Here is a 10000-nt window from a genome sequence, read left to right on the forward strand (position 1 = left end):
GCCAGCGGGTGAACAGGAGAGTCGTGCCGACAAAACCCACTGACTTTTAAAACTGTCCGTCTGCCACTTGGGACAGAGAGAGGAACCTGACGAGCCTGAACACCAGCCTTGGCTGGACCGCTCGGGCCCTCCCATGTCGGACGCGAGTCGCCAAATCGATCGGAAGAGAGTACCGATTCCTCTCAAAAAGTCTGCGTGCCCGTTATTATAAAAGCAGCCCACCGGCCGCGGTGCCTTGCCCACAAACACACTTGGTGTCTGGGGTGATTCAGAGCCGCCGCGGCTCGAAAGTGTCAACCTGTTTTAAAAGTCATCGCTATGCCGGCACAGGTGACTTTCAAGTTAAAGAGTTCTCTTTATTGGCTTTCAAAAAAATCTGCAAAGTGTCACAGAGATTTTGAGAAACTCTTTTTTTTCTTTATATTATTATAATATAATATAATGTGTATATGTTTTCGAAAAGCATCCACCAGCAATCCATGGTGAGCCTCTCTCTGCTGGCAAGCTCCTCCTGCCTGAGCCCGACGCTGTCGAGGCTCAACACGATTTCAGACTGACAAAGAGTTCGAAAATTGCCGCCTGATGTAGCTTTAAATGCTGACAGGTGACTTCCGAGTGCTCTTGTAAAGGTCTCCGCTTTGAAATTGAGAGCCTTTTGCCAAGTGTCACTTTTTCAGGCACTCTTAAAGTGCACCTGGGCTGTCAGAGAAAGCTCTGAAAATCGTGTTCTCGAAAATCTCCGGGTACCCGACCAATCCCTAGGTGCCCGAATGACAAGTGTCAATTCGGCAGGACGGCCTCCCACCTCCGGCCGCAGATGCGTCACTAAATCCCCGCAACGGGGGCTTTCTCATTTCGGCATAGGGGCTTCCGCGGCCAACTCATTAACCTGTGCTCGGACTTTTTGTGCCACAAGTGCAAGGGACCGTTTGCCGGCAGCTACTCGCACCCCCCCGCCCAGGGGGGGAATCCTCTGACCGGAGATCCGAAACGCCGGCCGAATCCATCCCCGTCGGACTTCCGAAGGGGTTCCCTCGACCGACTGACTTCCGAACTCCTTTCTGGGCTTAAACGGGTGGAATTCGGACCCTCTCGCAAGGGAGCCGAAGCCCGCCAGCCCCGGGAGGCCTCGGGGCCGCCGTTTTCAAGCCCGACCAAAAAACCCGAAAAATGGGGAAAAATGGGAAAAATTCCCACTCCCAAAAGGCTTAAAAGTCGGTTGGGCGGCAGCCCGGGTCGGTCTCTGCAGACCTGGAGGCGCTGGACACAAGTCTGGTAAACAGGCTAAGTCTCGACATGCCACCTCTTACTATCCTGCAGGTACCCCGCCAATCCCCCCGGAACCGGCTGGCAATTGGCGAATCAGCGGGACGAATTTGAATTCGTGACCGACTTTCTGACACCGAATCGCCGCAAACGCGTTTCGATTTTTCGGCTTCGGTACCTCCCATCAGACTTTGACTGGCCATATCTCCGGACTCACGTGTCGCAGCCGGGACCTTCAGGCACCGTTCGACGCGTCTACCCCTGCCCCGTCGAATGGCGCCCCTCGCGGTGTGGTCCGATTTCCGCATTTTGGTCAGATTTGCCTCCAAAATTTTCAGATTGAGTTGACGAATGCCCCCTACGGGGTAACCTCTTGCCCTTTCGGACCTGGTCCCTGTGACTTAATTTCCGCCTTTTGCTCAATCGTTTCCCCATTTATAATTAATTTTAAAAATCTGGTTACTCAGTTCTGGTTTACCAGTTCCCTCTTCGGACTTAGTTTTTGGTTAATCATTTCCGGTTCACCAGTTCCCGTTTTGGACTTAGTCTCTGCGGGCCGTTTCTCATCTTTTGGTTCATCAGTTCCCCTCTTTTAATAATTTTTTGGCTGCTTTCGTTTGATCATTTCCCTGCCTTCTGGGTAACTTTTCCACCTTAGGACTTCATCGCCGCACATTGTTTTCGACTTCTGGTTGATCATTTCACCCCTTTTAATCATTTTTGTAACTTTTGGTTAACCATTTCACCCAGCTTCTGGTTAACCATTTCCCCTTTGGGACTTAGTCTGTGAGCATTCTTTTGGGATTCTGGTTAACCATTTGCCAATTTTTAAAAAATGTTGCCACTTTTGTTTAATGCTTTCTGGTCAACCTTTCCCTCTTTCAGACTTCACCGCGGCACATTGCTTCAGCCTCCTGGTTAATCATTTCACCCCTTTTAATCATTTTTGCAACTTTTGGTTAACCATTTCCCCCAGCTTCTGGTTAACCATTTCCCCTTTGGGACTTGGTCTCTGAGCATTCTTTTGGGATTCTGGTTAATCATTTGCCAATTTTTAAAAAATGTTGCCACTTTTGTTTAATGCTTTCTGGTCAACCTTTCCCTCTTTCAGACTTCACCGCGGCACATTGCTTCAGCCTCCTGGTTAATCATTTCACCCCTTTTAATCATTTTTGCAACTTTTGGTTAACCATTTCCCCCAGCTTCTGGTTAACCATTTCCCCTTTGGGACTTGGTCTCTGAGCATTCTTTTGGGATTCTGGTTAATCATTTGCCACTTTTTTAAAAATGTTGCCACTTTTGTTTAATGCTTTCTGGTCAACCTTTCCCTCTTTCAGACTTCACCGCGGCACATTGCTTCAGCCTCCTGGTTAATCATTTCACCCCTTTTAATCATTTTTGCAACTTTTGGTTAACCATTTCCCCCAGCTTCTGGTTAACCATTTCCCCTTTGGGACTTAGTCTCTGAGCATTCTTTTGGGATTCTGGTTAATCATTTGCCAATTTTTTAAAAATGTTGCCACTTTTGTTTAATGCTTTCTGGTCAACCTTTCCCTCTTTCAGACTTCACCGCGGCACATTGCTTTAGCCTCCTGGTTAATCATTTCACCCCTTTTAATCATTTTTGCAACTTTTGGTTAACCATTTCCCCCAGCTTCTGGTTAACCATTTCCCCTTTGGGACTTAGTCTCTGAGCATTCTTTTGGGATTCTGGTTAATCATTTGCCACTTTTTTAAAAATGTTGCCGCTTTTGTTTAATGCTTTCCCTGCTTTGTGGTCAACCTTTTCCCCTTTAGGACTTCACCGCGGCACATTGCTTCAGCCTCCTGGTTAATCATTTCACCCCTTTTAATCATTTTTGCAACTTTTGGTTAACCATTTCCCCCAGCTTCTGGTTAACCATTTCCCCTTTGGGACTTGGTCTCTGAGCATTCTTTTGGGATTCTGGTTAATCATTTGCCACTTTTTAAAAAATGTTGCCGCTTTTGTTTAATGCTTTCCCTGCTTTCTGGTCAACCTTTTCCCCTTTAGGACTTCACCGCAGCACATTGCTTTAGCCTCCTGGTTAATCATTTCACCCCTTTTAATCATTTTTGCAACTTTTGGTTAACCATTTCCCCCAGCTTCTGGTTAACCATTTCCCCTTTGGGACTTAGTCTCTGAGCATTCTTTTGGGATTCTGGTTAACCATTTGCCAATTTTTTTAAAATGTTGCCACTTTTGTTTAATGCTTTCTGGTCAACCTTTCCCTCTTTCAGACTTCACCGCCGCACATAATTTTCGACTTCTGGTTGATCATTTCACCCCTTTTAATCATTTTTGCAACTTTTGGTTAACCATTTCCCCCAGCTTCTGGTTAACCATTTCCCCTTTGGGACTTAGTCCCTGAGCATTCTTTTGGGATTCTGGTTAATCATTTGCCACTTTTTTAAAAATTTTGCCGCTTTTGTTTAATCGTTTCCCTGCTATGTGGTCAACCTTTTCCCCTTTCAGACTTCATCGCCGCGCATTGTTGTCGACTTCTGGTTAATCATTTTTCCCCTTTAAATCTTTTTTTGCCACTTTTGGTTAACCATTTCACCCAGCTTCTGGTTAACCATTTGCCCCATTTTACTGAATTTTTCCGCTTTGGTTTAATCATTTCCCTGCTTTCTTGTCAACCTTTTCCCCTTTTGGACTTCGCCGCCGCACTTTGCTTTTGCCTTCTGGTTAAACATTTCTCCCCTTTTAATCCTTTTTCCCACTTTTGGTTCACCAGTTCACCCAGCTTCTGGTTCACCATTTCCCCTTTGGGACTTAAGTCTCTGAGCATTCTTTTGGGATTCTGGTTAACCATTTGCCACTTTTTAAAAAATGTTGCTGCTTTTGTTTAATGCTTTCCCTGCTTTCTGGTCAACCTTTTCCTCTTTCCGACTTCATCGCCGCACCTTGTTTACGACATCCGGTTAAACATTTCTCCCCTTTCAATCCTTTTTGCCACTTTTGGTTAAGCAGTTCAACCAGCTTCTGGTTAACCATTTGCCCCTTCTTACTGAATTTTTCTGCTTTTGTTTAATCATTTCCCTGCTTTATGGTCAACCTTTTCCCCTTTAGGACTTCGCCGCCGCACTTTGCTTTCGCCTTCTGGTTAATCATTTCACAACATTTTAATCCTTTTTCCCACTTTTGGTTAAACAGTTCACCCAGCTTCTGGTTAACCATTTGCCCCTTTGGGACTTAAGTCTCTGAGCATTATTTTGGGATTCTGGTTAACCATTTGCCACTTTTTAAAAAATGTTGCCGCTTTTGTTTAATCGTTTCCCTGCTTTCTGGTCAACCTTTTCTCCTTTAGGACTTCGCCGCCGCACTTTGCTTTCGCCTTCTGGTTAATCATTTCACCCCTTTTAATCCTTTTTCCCACTTTTGGTTAAACAGTTCACCCAGCTTCTGGTTAACCATTTGCCCCTTTGGGACTTAAGTCTCTGAGCATTCTTTTGGGATTCTGGTTCACCATTTGTCCCTTTTTAAAAGATATTGCTGCTTCTGTTTAATCCTTTCCCTGCTTTGCGGTCAACCTTTTCCTCTTTCAGACTTCATCGCCGCGCATTGTTTTCGACATCTGGTTCAACATTTCTCCCCTTTTAATCCTCTTTCCCACTTTTGGTTAAGCAGTTCACCCAACTTCTGGTTAACCATTTGCCCCTTTTTACTGAATTTTTCTGCTTTGGTTTAATCATTTCCCTGCTTTATGGTCAACCTTTTCCCCTTTAGGACTTTGACGCGGCACATTGCTTTCGCCTTCTGGTTAATCATTTCACCCCTTTTAATCCTTTTTCCCACTTTTGGTTAAACAGTTCACCCAGCTACTGGTTAACCATTTCCCCTTTGGCACTTAAGTCTCTGAGCATTCTTTTGGGATTCTGGTAAACCATTTGTCCCTTTTTAAAAAATGCTGCTGCTTTTGTTTAATGCTTGCCCTGCTTTGCGGTCGATCATTTCACCCCTTTTAATCCATTTTTGCCACTTTGGGTTAAACAGTTCACACAACTTCTGGTTCACCATTTCACATTTCGGAACTTTTATTCCCACCATTACTTTGGGCTTCTGGTTCATCATTTCACGCTGTTTTACAAATCTTTGCCGCTTCACTTTTAATCCACAAACCGTGGCTCGCTTTCGGGTGGGGGGGGGGTAGCGGGTTTGGGCCGGGCACTCGACATCCCGGTGTGCGACCGGGTTCGTTCTGGTACCGCTCGGTGCCCCTCGTCCTGCTCTTGCCGCGGAAGCAAACCAGACGACCGTCGGTCTCACGCCCGAGGGGAGAGGAGGCGGAAAGCGGTTTGCAGCCTTTCGCTGTACCTCCGGCGGGCAGCGCCGCACCTCCGAGTGCTCGGTACCGTTCGCTGCGCCTCGTCCGGCCGCACGCAGCGAGCCAAACCCGGAGGAAATCGGCCTGTGCCTTCTCGAGATATGGGCCTCCGGGTGGGACGGACAAACCGGGGCCCCGAGCTCGCTTTCGGCGGCCCGGCACTCGACTTCCCGGTGTCCGAACGTGATCCTTCCGGTACCCTTCGGTGCCCCTTGCCCGACTCCAGCTCCCGTGCTGAAGCGGAGTCGGTCGGCCTGACGGCCGCCGAGTTAGCCAGCGGAAAGCGGTGCGCAGCCTTTCGCTTGCAGCTCCGGCGGGCAGCGCCGCACCTCCGGCTGCTCAGTGCCGTCCGCTGCTCCCCTTCCGGCTGCACGCAGCGAACCATACCCGGAGGAAATCGGCCTCGGCCTTCCGGAGATATGGGCCTGCGAGTGGGACCAATAAATCGGTGCACATTTCCGGCTCGGTTTCCGGCCTCGGCACTATCAGTTCACGCCGTCCGACCGACGTCGTTCTGGCACGGTTCCGTTGCTCCTTGATCCGGTCCAGCCACGGTAATCAGCCGAAGATGGTGGGGGGGGGACACATTGCCCGCCGAGTTAGCCGGAGGAAATCGGCCTCGGACTTCCTCAGATATCAGCCTCCGGGTGGGACAGACAAACCGGGGACCCGAGCACGCTTTCGGCGGCCCGCTGGTCGACTTCCCGGTGTGCGACCGGGTTCGTTCCGGTACCGTTCGCTGCCCCTCGTCCTGCTCTAGCCGCGGAGACAAACCCGACGACCGTCGGTCTCACGCCCGCGGAGGGAGGTGGCGGAAAGTGGTTTGCAGCCTTTCGCTGTACCTCCGGCGGGCAGCGCCCGACCTCCGAGTGCTCGGTACCGTCCGCTGCGCCTGGTCCTGCCGCACACAACGAGCCATACCCGGTGGAAATCGGCCTGTGCCTTCCAGAGATATGGGCCTCCGGGTGGGACGGACAAACCGGGGCCCCGTGCTCGCTTTCGGCGGCCCGCTAGTCGACTTCCCGGTGTGCGACCGGGTTCCTTCCGGTACCGTTCGCTGCCCCTCGTCCTGCTCTAGCCGCGGAAACAAACCCGACGACCGTCGGTCTCACGCCCGCGGAGGGAGGCGGCGGAAAGTGGTTTGCAGCCTTTCGCTGTACCTCCGGCGGGCAGCGCCCGACCTCCGAGTGCTCGGTACCGTCCGCTGCGCCTGGTCCGGCCGCACGCAACGAGCCATACCCGGAGGAAATCGGCCTGTGCCTTCCGGAGATATGGGCCTCCGGGTGGGACGGACAAACCGGGACCCCGTGCTCGCTTTCGGCGGCCCGGCACTCGACTTCCCGGTGTGCGAACGTCATCCTTCCGGTACCCAACCGTGCCCCTTGCCCCACTCTAGCTCCGGTGCTAAAGCGGAGTCGGTCGGTCTCACGGACGCCGAGTTACCAGGCGGAAAGCGGTGCGCAGCCTTTCGCTGTCACTCCGGCGGGCTGCACCGCATCTCCGAGTGCTCGGTACCGTACGCTGCGCCGCCTCCTGCCGCACGCAACGAGCCAGACCCGGAGGAAATCGGCCTCGGCGTTCCGGAGTTATCCGCCTCCGAGTGGGCCTGACCAAGCGGGGTGAACTGGAAATCATTAACCAACGTACTTCCAGGTTTTCACCCGCAGAGGGCAGCACTCTCTTCTCCGTTTTAAACTGGGCCGACCCGGCTCCGTTTCGAGACCCGGCACTCGACTTCCCGGTGTGCGACCGGGTTCGTTCCGGTACCGTTCGCTGCCCCTCGTCCTGCTCTAGCCGCGGAACCAAACCCGACGACCGTCGGTCTCACGCCCGCGGAGGGAGGCGGCGGAAAGTGGTTTGCAGCCTTTCGCTGTACCTCCGGCGGGCAGCGCCCGACCTCCGAGTGCTCGGTACCGTCCGCTGCGCCTGGTCCTGCCGCACACAACGAGCCATACCCGGTGGAAATCGGCCTGTGCCTTCCAGAGATATGGGCCTCCGGGTGGGACGGACAAACCGGGGCCCCGTGCTCGCTTTCGGCGGCCCGCTAGTCGACTTCCCGGTGTGCGACCGGGTTCGTTCCGGTACCGTTCGCTGCCCCTCGTCCTGCTCTAGCCGGGGAAACAAACCCGACGACCGTCGGTCTCACGCCCGCGGAGGGAGGCGGCGGAAAGTGGTTTGCAGCCTTTCGCTGTACCTCCGGCGGGCAGCGCCCGACCTCCGAGTGCTCGGTACCATCCGCTGCGCCTGGTCCGGCCGCACACAACGAGCCATACCCGGTGGAAATCGGCCTGTGCCTTCCGGAGATATGGGCCTCCGGGTGGGACGGACAAACCGGGGCCCCGAGCGGTGGCACCCTGCTCGCTTTCGGCGGCCCGGCACTCGACTTCCCGGTGTGCGAACGTCATCGTTCCGGTACCCTTCGGTGCCCCTTGCCCCACTCTAGCTCCGGTGCTAAAGCGGAGTCGGTCGGTCTCACGGACGCCGAGTTAGCAGGCGGAAAGCGGTGCGCAGCCTTTCGCTGTCACTCCGGCGGGCAGCACCGCACCTCCGAGTGCTCGGTACCGTACGCTGCGCCGCCTCCTGCCGCACGCAACGAGCCATACCCGCAGGAAATCGGCCTCGGCGTTCCGGAGTTATCCGCCTCCGAGTGGGCCTGACCAAGCGGGGTGAACTGGAAATCATTAACCAACGTACTTCCAGGTTTTCACCCGCAGAGGGCAGCACTCTCTTCTCCGTTTTAAACTGGGCCGACCCGGCTCCGTTTCGAGACCCGGCACTCGACTTCCCGGTGTGCGACCGGGTTCGTTCCGGTACCGTTCGCTGCCCCTCGTCCTGCTCGAGCCGCGGAACCAAACCCGATGACCGTCGGTCTCACGCCCGCGGAGGGTGGCGGCGGAAAGTGGTTTGCAGCCTTTCGCTGTACCTCCGGCGGGCAGCGCCGGACCTCCGAGTGCTCGGTACCGTCCGCTGCGCCTGGTCCGGCCGCACACAACGAGCCATACCCGGAGGAAATCGGCCTGTGCCTTCCGGAGATATGGGCCTCCGGGTGGGACGGACAAACCGGGGCCCCGAGCGGTGGCACCCTACTCGCTTTCAGCGGCCCGGCACTCGACTTCCCGGTGTGCGAACGTGATCGTTCCGGTACCCAACGGTGCCCCTTGCCCCACTCTAGCTCCGGCGGTAAAGCGGAGTCGGTCGGTCTCACAGACGCCGAGTTACCAGGCGGAAAGCGGTGCGCAGCCTTTCGCTGTCACTCCGGCGGGCAGCGCCGCACCTCCGAGTGCTCGGTACCGTCCGCTGCGCCTGGTCCGGCCGCACACAACGAGCCATACCCGGTGGAAATCGGCCTTTGCCTTCCGGAGATATGGGCCTCCGGGTGGGACGGACAAACCGGGGCCCCGAGCTCGCTTTCAGCGGCCCGGCACTCGACTTCCCGGTGTGCGAACGTCATCCTTCCGGTACTCAACCGTGCCCCTTGCCCCACTCTAGCTCCGGCGGTAAAGCGAAGTCGGTCGGTCTCACGGACGCCGAGTTAGCAGGCGGAAAGCGGTGCGCAGCCTTTCGCTGTCACTCCGGCGGGCTGCACCGCATCTCCGAGTGCTCGGTACCGTACGCTGCGCCGCCTCCTGCCGCACGCAACGAGCCATACCCGGAGGAAATCGGCCTCGGCGTTCCGGAGTTATCCGCCTCCGAGTGGGCCTGACCAAGCGGGGTGAACTGGAAATCATTAACCAACGTACTTCCAGGTTTTCACCCGCAGAGGGCAGCACTCTATTCTCCGTTTTAAATTGGGCCGACCCGGCTCCGTTTCGAGACCCGGCACTCGACTTCCCGGTGTGCGAACGTGATCGTTCCGGTACCCAACCGTGCCCCTTGCCCCACTCTAGCTCCGGCGGTAAAGCGAAGTCGGTCGGTCTCACGGACGCCGAGTTAGCAGGCGGAAAGCGGTGCGCAGCCTTTCGCTGTCACTCCGGCGGGCAGCATCGCACCTCCCAGTGCTCGGTACCGTACGCTGCGCCGCCTCCTGCCGCACGCAACGAGCCATACCCGGAGGAAATCGGCCTCGGCCTTCCTGAGATATCAGCCTCCGAGTGGGCCCGACGAGTCGGTGGCACCCTGCTCGCTTTCAGCGGCCCGGCACTCGACTTCCCGGTGTGCGAACGTCATCCTTCCGGTACTCAACCGTGCCCCTTGCCCCACTCTAGCTCCGGCGGTAAAGCGGAGTCGGTCGGTCTCACGGACGCCGAGTTAGCAGGCGGAAAGCGGTGCGCAGCCTTTCGCTGTCACTCCGGCGGGCAGCATCGCACCTCCCAGTGCTCGGTACCGTCCGCTGCGCCTGGTCCGGCCGCACACAACGAGCCATACCCGGAGGAAATCGGCCTGTG

The sequence above is a fragment of the Heptranchias perlo genome, unplaced genomic scaffold (assembly GCF_035084215.1).
Source record: "Heptranchias perlo isolate sHepPer1 unplaced genomic scaffold, sHepPer1.hap1 HAP1_SCAFFOLD_436, whole genome shotgun sequence".
Taxonomy (NCBI): domain Eukaryota; kingdom Metazoa; phylum Chordata; class Chondrichthyes; order Hexanchiformes; family Hexanchidae; genus Heptranchias; species Heptranchias perlo.